The sequence below is a fragment of the Anser cygnoides genome, chromosome 2 (assembly GCF_040182565.1).
Source record: "Anser cygnoides isolate HZ-2024a breed goose chromosome 2, Taihu_goose_T2T_genome, whole genome shotgun sequence".
Taxonomy (NCBI): domain Eukaryota; kingdom Metazoa; phylum Chordata; class Aves; order Anseriformes; family Anatidae; genus Anser; species Anser cygnoides.
In genome coordinates, this window is record NC_089874.1 from 97,813,238 (window position 1) to 97,838,801 (window position 25,564).

At 39.9% G+C, this 25,564-nt stretch overlaps 1 protein-coding gene and 1 long non-coding RNA gene across 2 annotated transcripts in view; both read left to right on the forward strand.

The window, feature by feature from the left end:
- Nucleotides 1-25,564, forward strand: part of GABBR2 (gamma-aminobutyric acid type B receptor subunit 2) — a 477,610-nt gene that overhangs the window by 8,168 nt on the left and 443,878 nt on the right. The window lies entirely within an intron of this gene.
- LOC125184803 (uncharacterized) overlaps nucleotides 3,164-25,564 on the forward strand; it is a 29,310-nt gene continuing 6,909 nt past the window's right edge. The window contains exon 1 of the long non-coding RNA XR_007169246.2: nucleotides 3,164-5,598. This is a non-coding gene — a long non-coding RNA (uncharacterized lncRNA). The remainder of the gene's footprint in view (nucleotides 5,599-25,564) is intronic.

Genomic DNA, 25,564 nt, shown 5'->3' on the forward strand with positions numbered 1-25,564 from the left:
AAATAGTAATAGCTACCACTACATAAAGAAAGCAATATAAAGACATTTTACATTCCAGATCTTTAAACTTAGACAGGCTTCCCTCCTCTCATCATTTCTTCTTGTAGCGAATGCTGATGGTATCAGCTCTAGATCATTTTTTTTTTCTTCTCTTTTTAAGTTTCAAGTTAGGTTCCTGAACTGAAGATTTGCTTTCCAAAAGCACAGAGTGATTTTCAGTTCCTGTCAACATCAGTGGGATGCTCAGCACTTTAGCACGCCAGCCCACCTATGAAAATGCAATGTGCTTCTATGAGAAAGAGAGCTAGAATTGCCACATTCAATTAAGAACAAAGGCATTCATAATTACTGGCTTTAAATTTTCAGATTGCCTGGTGAAATAAAATGCTAGTTTTGTTCAGCCGTTGGGATACAGCTCCTTTCAGGATTGATGTCAATATTATTGGAATTAAATATCCTTCAGGATTAGATTATTGCATCTCAAAGATTGTAAAGAAAATGCAAGGTACAGGTACTTTAAAAAATCAGACATTTAAAAAAAAACAGCCATTTTGTTAACTGACACATATCCACCAGATTTTTACTGCCTATGGAAATAGCATGCTTGACCTTGGCAAAGGTTATCTCATTTAAAGGGGATAGTTAACTGAAGGGTAGAGAACATGTTTTCCTTGACCGGTGAGTTCAAAACTTTGGTATTACTAGAAATCATTTTTCCATTCTAGGTTATTATAGAGCAAGTTACAGATTAAGGCCCCCCTGAGCATTAAACTAGATAGACCGAGCTGCCTCGTTTTTTTTTCAGCCTTTTGTGTGCTCCTGTGGCTTTCTTCTGAATCTTTTACAGTTTGTCATCTTCATTCTTGAAGTGCTACCACTAGAATTCGATGGATTACTTGAGGAATAATCTCACTGATGCGGTATATACTAGTAATATTATCTCTTTTCTTCAAGCCTGCTGTTGAGCACGAAGGAAATGAATCTGATCTGTGTGCCGCAATGCTGGGGAAGGGGGAAAGGAGCTGAGCTGAGATTTTCAGGCTACACAGGAGAAGCGAGACGCTATGGTTTGCGGCACAAACAATTTTCATTTGCCTTCTTTAGAGGAAATCTGGCTAGCTACAAGCAAATTTGGTCAGTCCTGGTTGGGCAGCAGAAAGCAGATACCCTGATCATTTGGGTAACGCTATGGGAGGTAAATAGCTCTAGCTAAACAGCTGGCTACTTGAAAAGCTGAGACACGCTAGAGCAGATAATGGTGCCTCGATATTGGAGCTGCTCTTGGCACAGGTGGAGGCTTGGTCTTGATGTGAGAACAGGAACTGCCATCCAAAATAAATCGTAATGGATTCCAATGCATTACTGAGGTTTCTCAGGATATGTGAATGCTCCATACTCTAATTACACTGAGCGATTAAGCAGCAAGATGGGAGACACAGGGGACAAGAGGGGTGAATGATAACCTACTTTGAAGAAACTAACATTTGAGACTGGGATTAGAATATCCTATAAATGTTAATGGGTGTTACTCAAGGGGGATGAAGTTTTGTGTGGGAGGAATGAGGTTACATATAGCTTGAATATATAGCCAGCCTTTAACGCAGTTAACGTAGTGTATAGTCAACCTTTTACATGAACCAATAATTCCTAAAGTGATTTATGGTTCAGAAATACTGATCAGGAGATTGAGAACTCAGTTTAAAAAGCTATAAAGACAGAGGTTAATGTGGTAAAAAAGGCAACACAAAAAAGATTTCCCCTTTTACCTTTGAAATACATTGGCTATAGGCAAGACATTTTTGCTATTTTTTTAATTTTTATTTTTGATTTTTTTTAAGTTCTCAGGGACTGTGCTCCTACAAGGGGGCATGGTTTCCTCCTACAGTTTCCCTCTCTGAAAATTACTCAGCTTGTCTGTGCAGATGTCACAATGGAGATGCCAACAGTGAGTCATCTAGTCACCAGTTGTGTCCTAAAGGCTTTAAGCTAGCTCTTGCAAAACCTAGAGTGGTCCTTACTGCGCTGAAGAACAAGTACCTACCTTTGGTAAATTCCCCCAAAATAGCAGGGAAGGCAAGGCGTAAAATGAAATTTTCTGACACTGAAATCAAATTTTAAAATGATTAGCATTTCAAATAATTGTAAAAATTCAGCTTCAAATTTGAGCACTGCATGCAAGATGCAGTTACTTGATTTAACAGGTCAGCATTTCACAATCTCTGCATTTCGTAGTAGATTCTGAGGGTGTTGAAGATAGTTTCTTAATTGAATTTTCTCAAAGGTGTGACAAGGACATTAAAATGTGCTTTTATAGGTATTAAACCTTGGGAGATGTTATTCTGAGACTGAAAATGATATCTGTATGATCAATCATATATATGGCAAATATGGTTAGTATTTCATCAAAATGAAAACATATGGACATGTTTCGGCAAATATCATGGGATTAATTAGCAATAAGAATACTGTATAAGAAATACTCATCTGGTTAGAGAGCTAAGTGCTTCTCTCAGGAAGCAAACTATAAGGAAGCAAGTAACATGAGGCTGCACTTGTCCATTATCTTGTTGGTTCCTTTGCCAGTTATGGGTTAAAGGCAGCATTGCTAAGGAGGCCCAAACATAGCACAAGGAGAAAAAACAAAGCAAAACAAATAACACTCCTCTAGATTGAAGCCACTTACATACCTATAAAGCGAGGTGATGCCCCCTAAAATCCAAGCTCTTAAAATTTATGTCCATTCATATGTTGCCGAAAATGGTTTCATAGCCTCTGATACACCATTTCTCTCTCATGAATTTAAATCCATCAGCAGGGGCAACAGGGGCTGAACAAGGTGTGGCAGCAGATTCACGTTTTGAACACAGAGGATGATATTCAAACCACATTTTTTTGTTGCCTAAATATGAGCCAAAGCTGAGACCTCATGCAGCCCCATGTTCCCTGTTGAGTTGGTGAAAATCTTTTAGGCATAGGAGGAGAGCAGTTCAGATCACCTTAGTTGTTGAGGTTTGGCAGCATAAGTGTTCTGCTTTCCTCCCTTCTTCTCCCCTGGTGTAGTCAATATTGAAATAATGCTGGTAAGGAAGGCTGGCCCAAAGACTATTCACCAACAAAATCCTATTTAAGCCTCTAAGAAAGGTATTAAATGGGATTTAAGCAACATCTTGGCCTACATTGGCCCTCTGCTCAGGAAAGAATTTCATCCTGAGTTTAAAAAAATGCTTAAAAGATATATTTTCAATAATCATGTTATGGAATCATAAGAATAAGGAATAGAAAATACCTATCAAGCCATGGCATTAAATTGTTGCTACGTAGGACTGCGCTTCCAGAGTGTGCCTCCTACTTAGTCTTGTGCCCAGCTAATGTGCTAAATTTCTGTCTAGGGGATTCCCTTAATGAATTCTGACCCTGCTGCATTTGATTTGGACATTGCCTTGCACAGGAAGAAAAGCTGTATTTCCTTCCCCACACGAAGGGCTTAGTACAGCCTTGTGGCTATAGGCAGTGGTGATGAAGACAAGCGAGGGATGTACATCGGGTACTGCTATGTCACCTCGTGTTTGTGCCTGAGAATTCACGGAGAGCAATAATAATAATTGGTTGGGCTCTTTTCTTGCCCACCCAGTTGCACGAGTGAGCTGGCAGAAGAGACACTGTGGACAGTTAGCAATAAATTGAGCGTATCTCCTGCTTGGGGCTAGTCCCTGGGCCCAAGGCAGACATTTATTGCCTCTTTATTCAGTATTATTTTGCTCTTTTTGCTTTTATTTATCTGTGTATTTCCCTGCCCTTATGTCACACAGTTTATAGATTGTAATTATAAATTAGAATGCTTATAATTAGACTTCACTGGGAGTTTTTCTCTTGAAGCTTTTTGGTTGTATGTCAGTTTCAAAAGAATTTATTGACCTGAAAATGTTTTGAAACACTGTGTTTTGAAAATTTAAAATAAAAAAAACCTTACTTTCTGCATCAAACTAGTACTTTGTTTTGAAATGTCAACTATTCATGAAATAAATTGCCAGGCTCTGAACATATTATTTCAAATTTGATTTGTATCAAATCAAACTTCTGCCTATGAGCCCTTCCATTTGTTTTTCTTTCAGATTATTGAGTCATGAAAACCTTTGAGGTTTTGGGTTTCCATCCCAGCTTGGCACAGGGCATTTCTTTTGAAATCTTGCATTTCCACAAGATGGCAAAACAATTTGCTATTCAGCTGTGTGTATAATGAGACTGCCCAGAAAATCGGAGCTTTTTTCTCCTTGGGTAAACAAGCATCTCCCAGGCCAGATGTTCCTCCCCTCCCCATCTGTGGGCTTGGTGCTTGCATTCCCCGCCTTTCCAGTATCAGTATCCCAGTAAGTGTGGGGTCTTTCTGGGCATGGGTGGGATGGGAAGATGTGGCTGCTGTCTGTGACTGTTGGATCTCCTGTGGTGTGGTGGTCGTGTATCTGTTTCCTTCTCCTGCCGTGAGTTTAGGTAATCCTGCAGCAAAGATTTTCTCTGGCAGCATTGCTCTCTTCGCATTCCTGCGTACACAGCACATGCTCCATTCCATGGCCTACATTATTACCTGGAAAGCTGCAAATAGAGTGATGAAAGTACTTAGCTAGCTAAGACGGTATGTGAAATGCCTGTCCAAAGCTAGGTGAATGTGCATGGGAGAGACAGACCTGAATTCTGTGCACGCTCAAAACTTTCACTGATCTTAATGAAAAAAAGGTGTTTTTGAGAAAAGCAGAACCAGGCACGGGATATATCGCTTTGAGCTAACACAGCTCTTGCACTGGAGACATATGAAGTATCATCAATACACAGCACTCTGTATTCTCTGTTCGGTCTGTATGAAGCTGATTGAAAATTTGATATGTGCAAGATGAAACAAGCGGAAGCAATCTTCCTGCCCAGCTGCGTACAGAATGCTGAAAATAGGAGTTCAGTGCACAACCATGCTGATCAGTCCCTCGAATACCCATTTTCAAAGGAATCATACTGGTTTGTTTATTGATTTGTCACCTATGGATGAGTATTTCTGCTACAGAAATGTTTAAAATGACACGTGTTTAAAATTAGACTTGGCAGAGCAATTTGCCTAGAGATTATTCTTGTGAAGTATTGATTCACAGCACTGCTGTGAGCAGGATTACTGTCCAAATTGGAAAAGCCAGCCGTAGAGAGGTCTTTATCCTTTAATAACAATTAGCTCCTTTCTTAGAGGGCCACAGCTGACTGAAGCAGAGGAAAGCTGCAGAATGTCAGGTGACCAGAGAGTCTGAGGCCCCGGCTCCTCAGGGATGCGGACTGCAGGGGAAGGAGGGAAAAAAGAAGAAGAAAACCAGAAAGATGGTTCTCTGGAACTGGAAAGTAGATGTTCTGGTGCTGTTGGTGTTACTGGTGGCCAGGTGCTCTGAAGGACTGAATCGCACTCGCCTCTCCCTTCTTGGGCTCTCACCCACCAGCTGCCTGATTGACCGCAGAAACCTGACGGCAGGCATCCTGCCTGCTGTCCGCCTGGCCCTGCAGCACTTACACAGGCATTCCTGGATGCTGAGGAACTACGAGCTCCAGGTTACCTTCCACGATACGCAGGTAAAAGGGTGCAGATGTGTAGCTGACTCCCATCCTGGCCAATCCTCCTCTGCTGAAACACAGTATGCTATGGCCTGGAAAAGTCTGGGCAGATAGATGGATGCCTGGCCGTGACGGGGAGTTTACAACCCTAGGAACTGCTAGGAGCAGGAGTGAAGAACGTACAGATGGGGTGGGATGGCAAACATGTGGCTCTCCAGGGATTAGAGGTACCAGGAAAGCATTCCCCAAACCCATGGCTTGCTGAGTTATTCCGCTCGTCTGCACTGCCTGCGGTGCCTTGTTCCTCCTGCCCTCCCTAATGACGGCTCTGTAGGTCACCTTCTTCTCTTCCCACTGCTGTGGTAGCAGGGGAGAGAGCTGCCCTGGTCACAGCCCTGCTTTCTGCTTTGGCAAAACACTAAGGACGTGGAAGATATAGGGTTTCCGTGGAGCTAGGTATAAATGGTGTTGAGGTGATATCTGTTGCGATACTCTCACATCTGAGAAAAGATGTGCCTTTTTTTCTTTTTTACCTTTTCTTCTAGGACCTTTTCTTCTAGGACCTTTTCTTCGATCTTCTGTGCAGAAATTAAACATGGAAAATAAATTCTTAAGGTGTGCCTATTCAGCTGGCCAAAACACCTCTGACAAAATTAAGAGGAAGGACTCCCATAGCAGTGTGATATGGGACTGCCAGCCTGTTCTTAAGGAGAGCACTGACCTGAGCTTCCCTCTCCACATCCAAGGTGTGCTTTGGAGCAGATGTCCTCAGACACACACACACATGCTCTATACATGTATATATGTATACGTTCTCCATATACAGTAGCAAATTGCTTGATATTTTGAAGTTACTAAACAGTGCATCAAAAATATTTGCTTATCTATAATCCTTTAAACATGAACTATGCTGTTACGATTAAGCTATTAAAATTAGACATTATTACACCAATAACAATTGCACCGCACTATATAATGGGAAGAAGGCACTATATGTCTTTTTGTGAGACTCTAGAAAATTATCCAAGGGAGAAATTCTAATGTAATTTTAATTGTGCATTTCGTTCATAAGCACTTTGTGTAATTTTTGAAGTGCTTCAACATACAACAAATATGATCCCATATGCTATAAAGTCACTTGAAGATAGCTTCCATGTTTAATAATGTAACACAAATGCATCAACTATATATACTCATTATGATTTTTTTCTGTTTTGTAAATTACATTTAATACAACTCACTGTTTTATTTGTTTATAAGACCTTACGGGAAATGTAATTATAGATATGCAGTCCTGAAAAATACGTACATCTTAGTTTCCCATGTAAAACTACAAAGATGAACAGTAACAATTCAGCTTAAGTAACTGGAAAGTGTGGATATGAGTGTAGGTGGGCAGCAATTAAAACCTACTGGTATTTGCTTATATACAGTGCTTTTAATTCTGTTTCACTGGGACTGGGGAGATGTAGGGGGATGTTTGTTTGTTTATTTTATTTCCTTGGTTTCTAATTCTAGGAGTAACTCCAAAATATTTTTCACCACATAAGCCTTCAATAGATTTGTATTGCAAAGCTTCAGCTATGTTGCACTGGCCTCTACAATTCAAACTGAAATATCCAAGAAACTTGTAATTATAGTTTTGAATCAGCCCATGGAAAAAAAGACATGTCATGATGGCTTGTGAGAGTTGAACAAAATGTGGGGCATGAAGATTTCTGATTTTTCTTCTTGGTTCTGAGAGTGTAGAGTTTTAAGTACTGATTACAGACAAGCTGCAGAGGTCCTTGGATTTAATCGTCTCTCAGGAGCAGTATGGCTGTGAGAGAGCTGATTCTGTTTATTAATGTTGTGAACCCAGATCTGCCATAAGTGACCCTATACAACCGTCCGATTAACTTTCTTTTTAGTATAAAAAAGAGGTGCTTGGCTCTTTGGATGTGAGATCTTTCAGGACTGTGACAGATAATTGACTTTTTGGCATAGTTAACTAGGAAGAGAAAAAAAATGCATCTAGAAATATTTGTATTTTGTTGAAAAGTAAAAATAAAAAAAATCACATCATCTAACACATAACATTGCATAGGGCTTGAAGAGCATTGTAGCTTCTTTCATGAGTACAGGGGAGTGGAGCTCCTCTCTGTCCTGTGGCTTTGAATCCACACTTTCTGTTTCCCACGAGAGAGCACTGCCCTACTGCACAGTAGGGTGTTTTGGGGAGAGTTCTCGGTCTTTTGTTTTGCTGCTGTTTTATTTCAGCTAATTAGGCCTTCGCTCTGGCATGTGAATGGTAACTATGAGGTGAAAGAAGGACTCTTGCAAGAACTATCTGAATTCTTTATATCAAGTGAAGCTATTTTAACAGGGGTCTTTCAGAAAACTTTCTTCAGCAGAGCTCTTATAGCTTGGTGGCTTAGGCACTAAGCTGAGAACTGAATGCTTTCTTTGACCGATTTCTTTTGGCTCCTATAATTTAACATGCACTTCCAATTACAGCATTGAAATTCGTTGAAAGTGAAAAAGCCTTGGACACTCATGATGAAGCACTCCATGTGTAAAATAATAATAATAACGAAAATGCTTAAGCACTCACTGGGATGTGTTTCCCACCTGTAACTGAAGCGAGGCTGAACTTGGGTTCTGCAGAGAGCCCAGATCCTCGTGCTGTTGGACAGGAGGTGTGGGAAGGCAGAAAAGCTGCATCTGCAGATTTGTGAATCCAACCACGGAGCAGCTTTTTAGTATTGTAAGGGAAACTGTTCCCTTGAGATTTTTAACTGTAGGGGTGGGCGGCCAGGTGTAATTGAGCTGTCTGTGTATCACTTTATTTCTGTCTTTCACTGTGTGACTGACATCTGGAGGTTCTCCATCTTCAGGGTGACCGGGTTGGCAGATTCTTACAGGCTTAGGCAAATCTAAAAATAGTTTTAATGGTGGAAAAAGAACAATGTTTCAGACCTTCAAAGTTATTCTTCTGTTCTTACCCAGATTTCTGAGAGCTAGTAGCCAGTAGAAGGACTGTGATGTCAGTGCTTTGACCAGCACTGAAGTTGACGGGAAGCATTCACATTCTGTGACAGGGACATGGCTTAAGCATATAACCAGACTTAACTCTACCACTGTTTTTTTTTTGTTTTTTTTTTTTTTTTTCTTTCCTGAGGAGTGCTGATTTGCACTCTGATTGCTTTTTGGCACTTGACTAAGTCTATCCAATGCGTATCTTCTCTGACAAAGATGATACATGTTCTGGTCTGACTTAAAGGTTGGTTGTCTTTCCTATGGTAATAAACTGGTTCCTTTGCAACAGAATGACACAATAACATGATAGCTGTGTGTCAGCTTCTTTAAGGCATAGCTTTTATGCTTATTAAAAAAAAAAAAAAAGAAGAGATACAACAACAATAGAACAGTCACAGAAAGTGACATTGATAAGCAAATTATTTCTACACTGAAAATAGCAATACGTGCTTGTTTTCTTATCCTACCTAAATAAGAAAACAACTTCTACTTCAGACTTAAGATGCAGCAAACAAAACCATTGCACTTAGCCTGTTGGATTGTAGGTAGGAGTCCTGGAGGTATTAAAGAGAGGTGTGGATGTGGCACTTAGGGACATGGGTTAGTGATGGGACTGAGTAGGTCAGGTTGATGGTGGGACTTGATCTTGATCAGGTCTTTTCCAACCTACATGATTCTATGATTGTACATGTACAGGTATTTCTGTTTGAAAACAACTAAAAATAGATTTTTCACAATGGCTTTAACCCACAATTATCACTTGGTAGTTAGAGTATTGTTTCCTAAACAAGAATAAATAGCTATTGTTTTTCTTATGTGCAGCTCATAGCATAAGATCTGTAACTCCATCTTGTACACATGCATGTCCTCTGCAATTCTCTATGAAACTATCTTCCAGGGCAAACATAGTAAAAAAAGTGTCTTATTATTCAAAAAGTCCATGTTTGGTGATACATTCGGGTAGGTGGGTTATTATTGGCTTGCTCAGTGACAAAATTATTTGACAAGAAATTTTGAAAACTTTTGTAAATTGGTGTTCTGTGAAACTTACTAAAAGATGGCATGTTTAGTAAGTCAGTTCTTGACATTTAACATTCATATGAGCAAGGTACTGTGTTTTACCTCTTAGAAAGTACAGTTTCTCAATATCTTATCACAGGCATGAAAATTGTGAACCATAAAGTACTTGTCAAATGCTAATTTTAGCTTTCCTAAACTGCTGTATCACTATCTCTATTATTAAAATTGTCTAACTGAAAACAAGAAGAAAGGGTGTTCTGTTATCTATTTTTTCCCCCAAAAAAGGACTTAATTATGATTCTTGGCAGTAGCTCTTTGTTTTCTAAATCATATATTTAAGACAAAGTGTAAGTATACAAGTCTGACTAAATTCCTTGTAAGCTACTCTTGTGAACTGCCATGGAAGGTATCCAGTTTCAGTTTCATGCTAATATTTTATTTTTCAGTGCAGCCAAGGTTCAGAGATGTACAAAGGATATACAACAGTTGCCTTACACTAACCCTTTCTAAATGCTATTCTAACTAGTTCTCATACAGAAAAAGGAGACGTAGCTTTTGCTATGTTTTTACCCTAAACTACTCAGTCTGCTGTTCTCATCTCCGCGATTCCTTAGTGTCACCTTTTGTTTATTTCAGGCATTTGAAGTGGATCTTTATAACGCACCTGAATATATCAATGGTGTATATGCAGGCATCTGGTGTGAGAAAAATGATTTGGGCTTTGCATTTGTTGTATTCCCCTTCCTACTTCCTAGCCATAAGGAATTTGAGTGGAGGAGCTAGCTGGCGGATTCAATGAGGGCTGACAGCCCTGAAGAGAGGTTTGGCATTATGAATCTTGCGGTGTTTCTGGGTGTGAGAGAGCAGAAAGGCTCTGCTAGGGCTGTGGTTCATCTGATCTGGCTTTAGAGGTTTGTGCTGTGGGTATCTCCCTTCAGCTAGTGAGGCGGAGTTCCCTATGTCGTCAAGGAGTTGGCACTTCTATGTGGAAAAATTCATCTGACCTATTTTAGGTGGCTATTTTAAGATAAAAAGAATTGTGTCCTAGAGAAAGCTTATCTCTCTCTGCAAAGTATAAAGGGAGGCTCAGATGGCTAGTATAGATGTAGATGTCTTCTATGTAGAGATTTGTGTTGCATCAGCTAAAGCCTATCCTACAAGTCTGTGGGAATTTTAATGTAAAAAGCTGTAGTAACAATGTGTTTCCATCACCTCCAGGTTTCAGTGGGATTTCAGCAGACGGTCCTGAGAACTCAGTTCCCACCACCCCCACTTCATCTTTATCGGTTTCAAAAATTCCTTCTTTGGTCTCTCATGTCTAGCCAGAAAACCTGGAAACCAGGCCAGCGAGGCCATAGTGTGCTGGGAACCCAGGAGTGGAGCATGGGGAGCTCCTCCATGGGCACTCAGGCCACCCCTCACCTAAGCTGCTCTCTGGCCTTGTGTTTAACTCTTGTATAAAGAGAAAATTGTTCATGCAGAGCGCAATTTCATTCAAAATCACATGAATTGTGAGTTCATATTGCTGTTAACAAGCCTTAGTTTAAAAAGCCAAAAGGAAGGATAGCTCAGACAGTTTTGACATAATTTTTGAAATTACATGTGCTTATATTTTGCTTTCAAGATGAATTTCAATTGAGATGTTAGGGAGTTTTAAAGTGTATTAAACATTAAAGTCAAAGCTAAAAGTCAAAATAAAAACATCTAGCCATGTGGAGATTAAAATTTCTGTCAGCACAAAGTGTACTTTCCTTTTCCAGAATTCTCTTTCATGGAAAAATTAAATGTTTGAGATTTTCTGTTCGTGCTAACATGAACCACCCCCCTCAAAATTTTTCACAAAATCACTTGCTCCTGTTCTGCACCTCTCCACTCATGTCTCCTTATAGATGACTTGCTGGTGCAGTATTCTACACAGATGTATATTTTACAATCTTTCTTGTAAAGTTTCACAAAATGCCTCTTTTCAGATTCTAACATGAAAATGGAGATCTGGCAGAAAAAAGAGATTCTGGAAAGATTACTGCATATACTACACTTCCATTCAGGGAAACTTTAGCAGATCTTGTTATGCTGGTGTGTTCTGTCTGAATGAATCCAAGTCTCTGGTGAATACTATTGCTCTTGGAGCAATTTACATGATTTTGATTTGTGACTTGTGCAGAATTGTCAGCCTCTACAAGAAATATGACCAGTGATGTCTTCATTCTGCTGTCATTTGCAGGCATAGCCTGCAATTTTCTTAGCTTTCACTGTAAAGCAGTGAGAAAACCATGCAGGGACCTGTTTTACTTTTGAAGGCAAGTCACCTTAAAATAAAAATTCATTAAGTTCTGGATCTATTGCAGTTAGGCTAAAGTATGGCAGCCTCACAAACTCCTCTGAGAATGGTGGACTACTAGTTGACTAATAAGGTATCCGAAGAAATAAATTAGGATTTCTTTCAAAATAGGTTGAGGTGGTCAAACTGCTTGATTGAAAGTGAAAAAATAGTTTTGCATAATTAAATGCAATAATTAAATTGCATAATAAATAATAATTATTTATCTTTCTTTGGCATAGACAATCTTCTAAAATAAAAGTGTCTTGCACTTTCAGATGCTGTCTATTTCTGATACCAGCTGATACCATCTCATTAGAAGCATTTGCTTGTTTAACACAGAGCAGCAGTAAATATTTTAAATATATAGAAGGGCTTTGGAATAAAAAAGGAATGAAGCACTGTTCTCTGAGGTTGTTCATACCCAGTTCTGATTATTTTCCAAAACTTATATGTGCATCATAGCAAATTCCTGAGTCCTGCTGCACCCATTCCACAGCTCTTATCCTTGATTCCCGCTTCAGGGATCTTCTTCCTTGTTGTTAGCATATACATTATCTTGGTTCACATCATTACTGCTCCAGAGCTCCTTTCTGCTGCCCGTGACCTCTGACTCTGAGCACCCTGTGTTTTCTCATCTGCCCACAGTCAGCAGGAGAGGCAGGGATCCAACAGAGAGGAGTCATCAGCAGGATGTCTGTTGATGTCGTGAAGAAGAAGTAGGTGTTTCACAGGATTTTCTTCTTAAGAAAAGTATCAGGAAAAAGTACCTCCCTAACAGCTTATGAGCAATTTCCCAGCACAGGACTCCTTTAGGAGTGCATGACTTGCTACCATCTAAAAGACAAGGGATGCAAAGACTCAAACGTTGTTCATAGAGTGCTGTATGTGAAGAAGTGAGGTTTGAAGATATAGTGAGGGATGTTAATTCTGGAGGCATTTAGCAACAGGAGGAATAGCAGACAAATGTATTCCTATTCACATTTTAATCTGGAATGGGCTTGTTGCTGAGCGGATCCAGTATTTCTGCTATATTTCATAGATTGGAGGCTAGAATGGCAAAATTTCTGAATTTTTCTCCCTCAGAACCGTAGTATCTCTTTTTGAAAGATATGCAATTTTTATTCAGAATCTTCCAAGGGTGAAGAATTTACTGCATCTCTTGCAAAGTTGTACCAGTGGGTCCTTTCACATGTTATTTCTTGTTAAACTTTGCTTCTGCTGTTTTTCAGTTGTTGTAATATATAATGCCATATCTGTTAGATTTGAGATCATACTGTCATCTCTGCACAGCTGATTGTGGATCATGTTCATCTCACCCCTTTCTATTGGCTGTGATAAACAGATGAAGCATGTTTGTTTTCCTGCTGCAAGGCAGAATCTCCAGGAGTTACATCATTCACTGAATGAGCTTTTTGGAGAGAGAGCAGAAGAGTGTCACCATTCTCTGTTCGCCTGCTTGACTCCTACTTCACCCTCACACAGTAGAAGCATGGTTCCCATAGCAATTGCCTCTCTTATTCCTACTGATGTGCTGAGGTCCAAAGAACAGTGGGGATACAAATCTGATATAGGACGAGAGCTCTATTTATTTCTAAATTGTATGTGAAGGTAAAAGTATCTCTAGAAACTTTCACATGTCCTTGAGTTATCAGCATATAGAGAGTACTTACTCTTCCTTCTTGGAATAATGATGAGAGTCAGGCGGTGTTCATGAAGTATAAGGAATTTAAACTGTAATTGTTTCACTTTGGACTTCTTGATAGACAGAACCACAGTATGACCTTTTCTGCTCGAGAGAAATTAGAAACCCATCTCCCTGATGACAAAAAAAATCATTAGCATGAGAAACTGAAGATATTTTAAGATTTTAAAATGTTTCACGTATCAGTGAAAGATTGCTAATCTTTATTTACTGAATACTGCATATATAAATTTGCAGTTCTTTCAGTGGAAATTATATGATAGATGTGTTGTATACTTTGGCTTTAAACTTATCTGCATATGTAAATGTGTGTTCCTCTGTAGTACTATAGGAAAATGTGTGGGACTGTGGTTGGTTTTGGGTCCAAAAGGCTAGTTTCTTGTTTTGGGTTTCATTTCTCCTGTGAGACCTCTTATGTTTCATATACTTTTACTTGAATTTCTGGAAGGTAATCACTTCCAATAAAATTTTCTAGTTTGAGATGTTGGTCTTTCTAATGCTCCCATTACTTTCTTTTTAAACAATTACTTTCTAATACATTTAGCTTGTAGGGCTTTCTGCCTTGATAGTATCCAAAATTATTTCATTCTTTTATCTAAATACTGCTAGCTTAGACTTCTAAGGTTCCTAAAAAAAAAAAAAAAAAAAAAAAGGCCCTTCTTAAGACCAGATCCACAGCCAAGATCCATATGTATGTGTAGCACCCAACAAAGCTGAATTGAACTATGTGACGATAGGTACTAAGGTGACATATTGTCTGATTCATCACACTTCTTTTTAGAAATGTATGTCTAAGCTAGTTGGCTTTTACAGTCAAGGTGGATATACATTTATATGCCTTCAGGATGAGATGAATCCTGTCCTAGAAGACGCTGTTTTCTTCCACTGTCTGTAGAACTAACAGAATATTTACCTTAAATGTCTAAGTTTGGTCAAATTGATGTATCTGGTCATATAGATGGGGATTTGTTGTTTGTGTTGTTCAGATACATGAAGATAATTAGCTTGTTGGCCAGTTGCTTTGCAAAACTGTGTATTCATAATTTTCTTTCTTGTTCATATTCATGAACTAATCTTCTCTAACCCAGGGAATACCTTCATGTCTACGTGTGGTACCTGGGTACCACCTATGTTTTTACATAACAAACCAGTTATTTTATGTCTGAGAATTAAACCCATTAATGGAAGTATATCTCTGCACTCGAAGGACTGTTACCTCCCAGCATCTGCTTATGTTAGCTGACACTTTTTTCTTTGCCTTCTCTGTGTACTTCATGTCTAATTTTCTGCTTCTAGTCCTTCTTTTAGCACTGCATTCAGATTTGTTTTTGTTATTGAATATCTTCATTTTGCAGGATGCTTTGATAATTAATGATTTTGCAGCATCCAAAATTTAATCTCTTTTGTTATTTTCTAAACATATTTCTAAATTAAGTTCCTTGCTGTTATTGTTGTTATTGCTGTTATTTTCTTGTCTTCGTTAGTATTCTCACTAGCACCCAGTTTAATAACATCTGCAAATTTCCAGCAAATTAACCAGTTGTTTATTCCTTCCATGTAAAAATTAAAATGTTAAGCAGGACCATTCTGACACTGATCCTTTGACAGTCTAATTATAATCACCTTTGCAAAACTTAGCAATTAGTTGTTTATCATCCCTGTGGTACTTCAGCTACAGTTCAGACCATCCTGTCACACATATGTAATCATATGTAATTAATTGGTGAGATAGTATAAAATGATATGCTAAATTTCAAATATTCTAAGTGAGTTCAAGTTTAGTTTTCAATTAAAATTCATTTTCACTGGGCAGATGCATCAGGAAAAGAAATACATTAAAATAAAAGTGCAATGCATAACAAATGAAATGGAAAATAGTGGATACAGTATTATAAACAGATATTAGATAAATCAGTGATACATATCTATACACGAGCTGTGCTCTACTCCATCATAAATATGAATACAGGAGTAATAGAAGGTGTTCAGAGATGAATGACAAGACTGCTTCAGTTGGAAGAGAAACATACACAACTGGGAATGTTTAATTTCAAACAGTATTTGCCTATCTTGTAAATACTTAAGCACTGTTTCCAGCCACTTGATCAAATCCCCATGCTGCCTGATTTGCAAGAGGAGGTCAATCCCAAGTATCCCGCATTCCAGGAGATTTACTCAACTGCATTTCCCTAAAATAAAACAAAACAAAATAAATCAACACAACAACAAGAAGAAACCCAACCCCCCAAAACTTTTTTTTCACTGTTGTATTTTAATAGGGTTAATTAAATATTCAGTGGCCCAGACATCACAAGTAGGACCCTATGGTTGTGATTTCTGCCTGCACTAGACTATCCACATGGTCTCTTAGTATTGCCTATCTTATTTGACTATCAGTTGATTCACTTTTTGTATTGTCTACCGCATAATGCACAGCACTTCCTTTCATTAATTTGAGCTGATATATAAAATTGCTGCTTCCATTGTTTCCCCCAATTGACCTTTCCTTCTTTTGACTTGGGATTGCCCCAAAAGGGCTTTTTTTCAGGCATACGGAAATGTGGGAGAACTCTAGGTCCTCTAAGTGAAGTTAACTGTCTTGGAGACTTTCCATAGCACTCAACAAAAAAAAAGGAACAAGCAGAAGAGCTCTCTGAAGTGAGTGCTGGAAAGAGCGAAGAAGGTGGTGTGATGAATTATCAGTCAGGAAGCCACTCTAATGCTCCTATTTAAAAATAGAAGTCTCTTGTGTGGTTGCAGGGTAGAACTTGAAAAGGTAATAGGATGCATTCAGAAATCAAAAGGCAAATAAAATAGGCAATAAAAATTTATCATGATTAGATTCAGTTTCATGATATTTTGGAGCCTGACTCATGATTTTTGAATATCTGGGATGGACGATACTAGAAAAATATGAAAGAGCTTTGTAATGTGTAGCAGAAAATGAGGAGCATAGTACCTGCCAGCCCTTTTGCAGTGGCACTTCCTGCCTTTTTTCCCTGTGCAAAGTAGACATTTTCTTTACAGTATTATTTTTCTCTGTACTATTCTCTGTATTATTCCATTTGAATTTGAAGAAATATACCTTGCTAACAAATTCAGACTTATCTTAATGAATATATTTCATCTATCTGAACCTTTCTTTTGGGTTTCTTCTTTGTAATGATAAGAGATTGAGAATATATTTCTTATGAGCCTTTTGCATTTGCCTATGGTAACAGCGTGCAATTCACATATAGGTCCAATAGTAATAAAGCAGAAATATGAGTTGAAATAGCATGTGTGATACAGTAAATAATTCATAAATAAAGAAAATGAACTTGATTAGATAAGAGTCTTCAAAATTTCTGAAAACAGAAATGTAGTGTAATGATATTTTACATTTAAGCTTTGCTATATTGAATGGATTTTATGGATCAGTAAATAAGTAAAGACAGATCCTTAAATAGACAAACAAATTCTAAATACTCTTTTTCAGTTCTAAAAGCTGTCATTTAAAACTTATCCCTCTAACCAAATATATACCTCCTAAAGACTGAGAAGACAGACTGTGCATTTGCCACTGGTGTCCTTTAGAGGTCCAGCAACAGTGGAGATAATTTTGTTTAATGCCTATATTATTGACCTGGAGGATGGGTTGGAGTGCACCCTTAGCAAGTTTATAGCTGACACCAGGCTGTAGGAGTGGTTGATGACTGGGTGTAGGGATCTGTGCAAAGAGAACTCAACAAGATTATGTTAAGAGGAACCAATTTGGGGCTATTGAGTAAGAGACATTGACAAAGTGGTGTGAGTCCTGCAGAGGGTTACCAAGATGGTTAAAACATTTGGAGGACACAATATGCAAAATTTAGTTAAAAATTTATTTTGAAATACTGTTTGTAAGGGAAGGTGAAATAATGATATCTGGTGAATCACTAGTAGGAAGGGAAAGTGGAACTACTGTGTTGAGCTATCATCTCTCTTCATCTCATGGAGTACTTATATCGCTCTTATAGGTGCTGGAGGGAAAACAAAGCAGAGCACAAGCAGTCCTGAAGGTTTCTGAAGGGCATTGATGATAAATTCCTAACAGAAGTGATCAAGGAGCTCACGAAGCGATGAAGTATGGGCTACAGAAATGGACAGTAAGGTAGACTGAAAGCTGTCTAAACCCAGGCATCAATACTGGGGCCAGTATCACTTAATCCCTTCATTAATGATCTGGATTATAGGGCAGAGTGTGCCCTTAGCAAGGCTGCAGATGATACAAAAGTGGGGAAGTGGCTGATATACCAGATGGGTGTGCTAGTTTTCAGAGAAGCATTGTCATACTGGGCAGACAGGAACCTTATGAAGTTCAGCAAAAGAAAATGCAAAGTCCTGCCCCCGAGGAGCAGTAACACCAGGCAGCTGTACACACTTCCTCTGAGCAGCTAGAAAGTAGCTTTTTCAGAAAAGGCCCTTGGGGGTCCTGGTGGACAAAAAGCTGACTATGAGCCAGCAATATGTCACTGTGGTAAAAAAGGTTAACAGCCTTCTGGGCTGCATTACGAAGAGCATTGCCAGCAGGTCAAGGGAAATGATCCTTCACCTTTACGTAGCATTGGTGAGGCTACTTCTGGAGTGTCAGTTCTGGGCACCCTCGTACAAGACAGACATGGACCTATGGAGCGAGTCCATCCAGGTGTCACAAAGATGCTCAATGGTCTGGAACATCTCTCATATGAGGAGAGGCTGAGGGAGCTGGTTTGGCCTGGAGAAAAGAAGGGTCAAGGGAAAGTCTTAGTAACACGAAGTGGTGCATCTTAAAAAAATATCCTAAACAAACGGCAAAGCAAGAGAGAAAAGTGCATAGTGAAACAAATGCAAGGAGGGACATTACACTCTCATAATCCATATATATCTTAAATTCTGTGGTAATAATAGAAATGTAAATGGATTGATACTAATTAATGTTTGAGCAAACCTGCATTTTGTTATTAGTGCTTTGCAAAAGCATAGTGAAGTAAATGAGTAAATTGTTCACTACTCCTGCACTCTGCATTTCAACAGTCATTTGGCAGATAAACAAATTCTCTTAATAATGAACAGGCGAATGAAAACATCTCCCCAATAAAGCAAACAGCCTGAGAAAAGAGTTCTGTGTTTCAGGATGCTGTTAATTCTTCATCCTGGAAGAGAAGTACATTTTTTTGTAACTCTGATAAGTCACTGAACATTTTAAGATAATGGGAACCACTCTGCAGTTGAGTTCATCTGTTGTATTGAAAGTGACTCAAATGTCAATCTATATGTAAGATTAACAGCAGTAGAATCATAGTCACTCATCATGAGGCTGAAAGTGTTTTTAGGGATTTTTGGGTAGAATTTTTAAAATACTTCAGGAAAAACATGTAGAAAAATCCTTATTATTTGAAAACAAGATATTTTGTATACAGAAAAAAAAACAAAGAGCTTTTCTGGTTCTTATGAAAGTGTTCCCTGTTTGGTAGCCATGATTATTTCAAATCTGAAAGAAAAGCATTTCAATATAAAGGGAGAGCATTATTACAAATTTACTGTTGTTGGCAGCAATAGCAGTAGCAGCAGCAGCAGTAGTAGTAGTTGTAGCAGCAGCGACATATTCTCACACAACACGTGGTCTTGGAGAGAAGCAGCTGTCAAATTCCCCGTCATCCTGAATCATCAGATGATTTCTGATCAGTTCCTCTGTATCAGGGAGCCCACAACACTGTCACTCGGCTGTTTGCAAGCAATGCCTTGGGTGAATACTCTCACGGGTTTTCGCAGAGGCCACCAGTTCTACAGTTTTATGATACTCTGACATGGTGCTGACAGTGTAGCTATCTGGTATAATCCGAGGTGTGACCTGATGCTTCTTGTGTGGGGCACTGCAAGGTGAGAATTTACTAAGGGGTGCATGCAAGCCTGGTAGGAGACTGTGTGGACAGTGCTCTGAGAATGAAACAGGGGTGTATCAATGAGACACAAGACAAACATAAAAATTATTTTAAAGAGATTCTTCCAGTGTGGCCAGAGCCTGAAATACTATCCTGTCCAGTGAATGCTGTGTTGGGTTGACATGAAGGTTCTGGTAGCAGGGGGACTGTAAGGGTTGGCCTCTGTGAGCAGAGCCCAGCAGCTGTCCAGTTCAGGTCAGAGCCAGCTCCAGTTGGCTCCGAAAGGGACCCACTGCTGGCCAGAGCTGAACCAATAAATGATGTTGTTTGCACCTCTGGGAGAGCAGATTTAAGGAAGGGAAAAAAACCTGCTGCACCACAGCAGCTGGGAGAAAGAAGTGAGAACCGGCCCTGCAGACCCCCAGTTCAGTGCAGCAGGAGGGCAGGAGGTGCTCCAGGCACGCAGCAGCAGTTCCCCTGCAGCCTGTGGAGAGGCCCCTGGTGGAGCAGGCTGTCCCCCTGCAGCCCACGGGTCCCACACGGAGCAGATCTCCACGCTGCAGCCCGTGGAGGAGCCCCCGGTGGAGCAGGTGGATGTGGCCTGGAGGAGGCTGCGGCCCATGGAGAGCCCCCGCAGGAGCAGGCCCCGGGCCAGAGCTGCAGCCCGTGGAGAGGAGCCCACGCAGGAGCAGGGGCAGAGAGTGACTGTGAAGGAGCGGCAGAGACGAAGCATCAGGGTCTGACTGCAGCCCCCATTTCCCATTCCCCTGTGCTCTTTGGGGAGAGAACGTAGAAGACGGTGGATGAGGGGAAGGTGTTTTTAGTTTGCTTTTAATTCTCACTGTTCTAGTCGGCTAGCGATAGGCAATAAATTACGTTAATCTCCCTATGCTAAGTCTCCTTTGCCCGTGACGATAATTGGTGAGCAATGTCCATGTCCTTATCTCAACCCTTGAGCTCTTTCCATCGTATTTTCTTTCCCTTTCCCTTTGTGGAGGGAGTGAGAGAGCGGTTGTGGTGGAGTTTGGTTGCCCAGCACGATAAAACCACCAGAAATGCCTTTCTAAAACAAAGAATTGGTGGGAACAGCACCTCCTTGGTTTGTTTATTGAAAACTCTGTAAGTAATAGGTCTGATTAAACAGAATGAATATTTCTAATGCAGTATAAATTGATGACCCTAAAATTGGGGACCATTTCAGTCAGATGACTTCCTGTGGCAGTCTGTAGCTTTAAGCTGTTTTTGCGGTAGGACTTCCATAGCTACTGAAGGGAACTGAGTAGTTTTAGATAATACATTTGAAAGCCTTCTGAGAGTCAGAAGCCAGTAAACTCAGGGCCGTAACCTGTGTACATTTTTACTGGACATGATCTGTAGATTTCTGTATTTATTTATTTATTTATTTATTTATTTATTTATTTATTTATTTATTTATTTATTCCTGATGTTAGCTGGTGGGGGAGATTAAAATTTAATGGGATCTTTAACGCCTAAGTTTAGCGCCTTCTTCTCCTCTGTCTTCAACACTGATGATGGGCTTCGGGACCCAGGGTGCCCTGAGCAGGAGGACCATGATGGTGGGAAAGACAAACTCCCAATCCGTGTGAGGAATTTGCTGCTCCACCTGGATACATACAAGTCCATGGGTCTGGATGGGATTCATCCAGGGTGCTTAAAGAGCTGGCTGACGTCATCGCGGGACCTCTCTCAATTATTTTTCAATGATCTTGGGAATCTGGAGAGGTCCCATTGGACTGGAAGCTGGCAAATGTTGTGCCAGTTTTCAAGAAGGGTAAGAAAGAAGACCCTAGCAATTACAGGCCTGTCAGTCTCATGTCAGTGCCTGGTAAAATTATGGAGAGGATGATCCTTGAAGTTATTGAAGTGCACCTGGGGGACAATGCAGTCATTGGTCCCAGCCAACATGGGTTCGTGAGGGGTAGGTCCTGCCTAACAAATCTGATTTCCTTTTATGATAAGATCACCCATCTAGTCAATCAAGGGAAACCAGCTGATGTGATCTTTTTGGACTTCAGCAAAGCTTTTGACATGGTTTCCCATAGGATCCTACTGGACAAAATGTCCGGCATACAGCTAAACAAAAACATCATACGATGGGTGAGCAATTGGCTGACGGGCAGGGCTCAAAGGGTTGTGGTAAATGGGGCCACATCTGGCTGGCGGATGGTCACTAGTGAGGTCCCTCAAGGCTTCATTTTAGGGCCAGTCCTCTTCAATGTTTTTATAAATGATTTGGATGTAGGAATAGAAGGTGTTTTGAGCAAATTTGCTGACGACACCAAACTTGGAGGAGTTGTGGACTCAGATGAGGGTGGAAAGGCCTTGCAGAGAGATCTGGTCAGATTGGAGGGCTGGGCGATCACCAACCACATGAAGTTTAACAAAAGCAAGTGCCGGGTCCTGCACCTGGGACGGGGCAGCCCTGGCTATACGTACAGACTGGGCGATGAGACGCTGGCGAGCAGCCCTGGAGAGGGATGTGGGGGTTGTGGTTGACGGCAAGTTGAATATGAGCCAGCAGTGTGCCCTGGCAGCCAGAAGGGCCAACCGTATCCTGGGGTGCATCAAGCACGGCATTGCTAGTCGGTCGAGGGAAGTGATTGTCCTGCTCTACTCTGCGCTGGTGTGGCCTCACCTCGAGTACTGTGTGCAGTTCTGGGCACCACAGTACAAAAAAGACATTAAAGTGTTGGAGAGTGTCCAGAGGAGGGCGACGAAGATGGTGAAGGGCCTAGAGGGGAAGACATATGAGGAGCAGCTGAGGTCACTTGGCCTATTCAGCCTGGAGAAGAGGAGGCTGAGGGGGGACCTCATCGCAGTCTACAACTTCCTCGCGAGGGGGAGTGGAGAGGCAGGTGACCTATTCTCCATAATCACCAGTGACAGGACCCGCGGGAACGGTGTTAAGCTGAGGCAGGGGAAGTTTAGGCTGGACATCAGGAAGAGGTTCTTCACCGAGAGGGTGGTCGCACACTGGAACAGGCTCCCCAGTGAAGTAGTCACTGTACCAAGCCTGTCTGAATTTAAGAAGAGATTGGACTGTGCACTTAGTCACATGGTCTAAACTTTTGGGCAGACCTGTGCAGTGCCAGGAGTTGGACTTGATGATCCTTATGGGTTCCTTCCAACTTGGGATATTCTATGATTCTATGATTTATGAACTGAAGAAACAGTCTGGAAAAAAAATCAGATACAATTGAATATTGACATGCGCAAGTTCCAGCCTTAGCAATAGACAAAGAAGATATTAAATATTTCCCTTACTTGTCTTTAGATCTTTGAGGCATGTTACTGAATTTGGAAGTTTTCCTCAGTTTTAAATAAAGAGTTAAAGATATGTTTGTCCATTACCAACAAGGGGACATATCTTTTGACAAAAAAACATGATTAGTGATGGTTTGGTACTATATTTCTATACCAAGAGAATTGCTAAATCTTCATTGATATATATTTTTATTTATTGTACTATGTGTGAATATAGTCAAGATCTCTTAACTTAAGTACATCAAAATCTTATGAGAAGTCATGACAAGAACAAGGACATATAACAAAATTCGCTTATGATCTAAAGTATGCTTGAGAAATAGTCATTTGAAGTAGGATCTACTATTTTTTTTTTCCTTTGCTTATCTCTTTTGCTACTCATTTCTGCAGCTTTTTCTCAGTTCTTCTATGTTGGGCATCTCCTTCACTGAAAATCTGCATTTCTTCCTGTCTTACCACGCATGAATTCACATATTAACATCTGACAAATTCTACCAGATGTCATTGCAGTTGTTTCTTAGGTTTGGTGCTGGAGATGTTGTCTCCACCTCAGAGACTGAGGAGGTTTGTGATGACTGTGGTGGTCTGTCCTACTGCTTCTGTGCTCTCCGTAAGTGATGCATACTGAGTGGAGCTGCCGATGGAAGGGAAATGCCAGGGTTATAAATGCACTTGCTGCATCATATAGAACAAACAACCACCATAACCTCTCCTTTTCATTGTAGAACAGCTTGGAAGAAGATTATAAACTATGGAACAGATATTTCAACTTGTGGAACGTAAATTACTGAATATGCTGGTTTTTATTGTGCCAGTGGTAGTATAACATGGAAACGTCTCAATCAGTTTGTGCCTTTCTCAATCACCAACAAAGGATCTGTATTAGGGGGATTGTCTCTTACCTTTTAAAAAGGAGATCACCTTTTCTGCAGCCCTCTAATTTCCCTTTGCCCACCATTCCTTTCACCTCTTGCAGCTATCCCCTGTGTCCTCCTTCTATTCATGACTTGATGTTCTTACTTTTCACTGTATCTTTTAAATTGTTCTGTCATCTAGTTCTTGCTTTCCTTCTTTACAATTTTTCCTTCACACATACGCTGCCATTTCTACTTGCTTTCATAATTAGCCAAATGATTATCTATAAGGTTTAATATACTGTGCATAAAAATAGTATCAGGAAATTAGCTTGCTGCTTAAACAGCCCCATTGCCCTGCAACAGCCCACTGAATCCGTTATGCCAGATATTACTGGAAGCATTGATTGCTGCACTATTCCTAAATGAAATACAAATTTATGTGCTTTATCTTCGCACGACAATGGCAGTCTTAAATTATACTTTTGAGCATACTTTATTTTACTGTAGTTTATTCTGGGCAAATGGCTTTCACACATAAATCATGCGGTTGTTCCTCCAGCCAGCCTAGCTGGGAGGCATAAACTGGTTATTGTAAGGTGAAGTTGTAAATATTAGAAGACATGGTGTCACTGAAATTAGAGGTGGAAAAAAACTGTTTTGTTGCACTGTTAGTGATCTTCTAGTTGAGGATAATCTAACAATACATTTCCGTGCTCAGCACTCAGGAATATTGTTATTATCCTTACTGTTAATCATCTGATAGAAGTTGCATGTACTATTCCACGTGGAACAGACTGCAAAATGTTACCTTTTTGCTGCTGATAGAGGATCCTGGATTAACATTTGGCATAAAAATGCCAAAGGAAGTGGCTGATCTTTCAGTCAAAGGACACAGATAATTTTTGGCAGCAGGAGGTTGATTCTGGATGATGTACCAGAGACTTAAAAATTACCAGTCAGACAAATAAACAAATAAATAAAACAGATGTCATTAAGAAATCATCTTCAGGCTCTTGACTTAGATTTCATAAAAAATAAGGTAGAGAAAAAAAGAAAATTTATTGCTAAGGTTTACTTATGACTTGGTGCAAAGAGGAAATTTGAGAAGGAGCATTTGTGTGTGATACCAGCAGAAGGTAGAGTTAACACACGGAGTTAATCCTAGGAGTTACTGCACACATTTTACACAGTACCAGTTCTTCAGGGATTCAAGCAAACAAATGTGGCATCACTGCTTTTGTGGTAAGTTGAAGTAGCTTAATTGTTTAGAAAACTGTGTGATCTTTGAAGGGTACTGTAATAAAACATGTAGTCTGGCCTCTGTGCTGATCTGATAAAAGGAAAAATGAAAACAGCAGAGAACGGATACATTGATGTATGCAGCATGTTGTCAGAAAATACATAAAAAATATATGCAATCCTAGACTTTTAACCTCCATTTCAGTCATCTTGGCAGATTTGGAAGGTAGACAATATAATCGCTGATTATAATTTTTTCAATCTCCCTGGTTTGTGTATATTTAATAGCTCACTATTATCAAAAGGTTATCAAATCTAGTGCACTTTTTTTTTCTTGCCTTTGGAGTCATACATTGGGGATGGAAGAAGGGGTAAAGCAAGTGCATTGGTCTTTTCTGCAATCTGAAAGCATGTTGCCTATTGTCCCTTTGTACCCTGCCAGTCGAAAACATTCCCTCACAAGACAGAATCTGATCTCCATGGTTTATTGAGCAGAAAGATCCATCAAGCTGTTTTTCTTTATTTATTGGGAAGGACGTTAAGTATTTCTGATTTAAGTCTGTACTCTAAATCTATATGCTGATTCTGATATGCTTTAGAATAGGTGTTTTCCATGCAATACATTAGCACAAAGCAGGCAACATAGCTTGTCAATCAC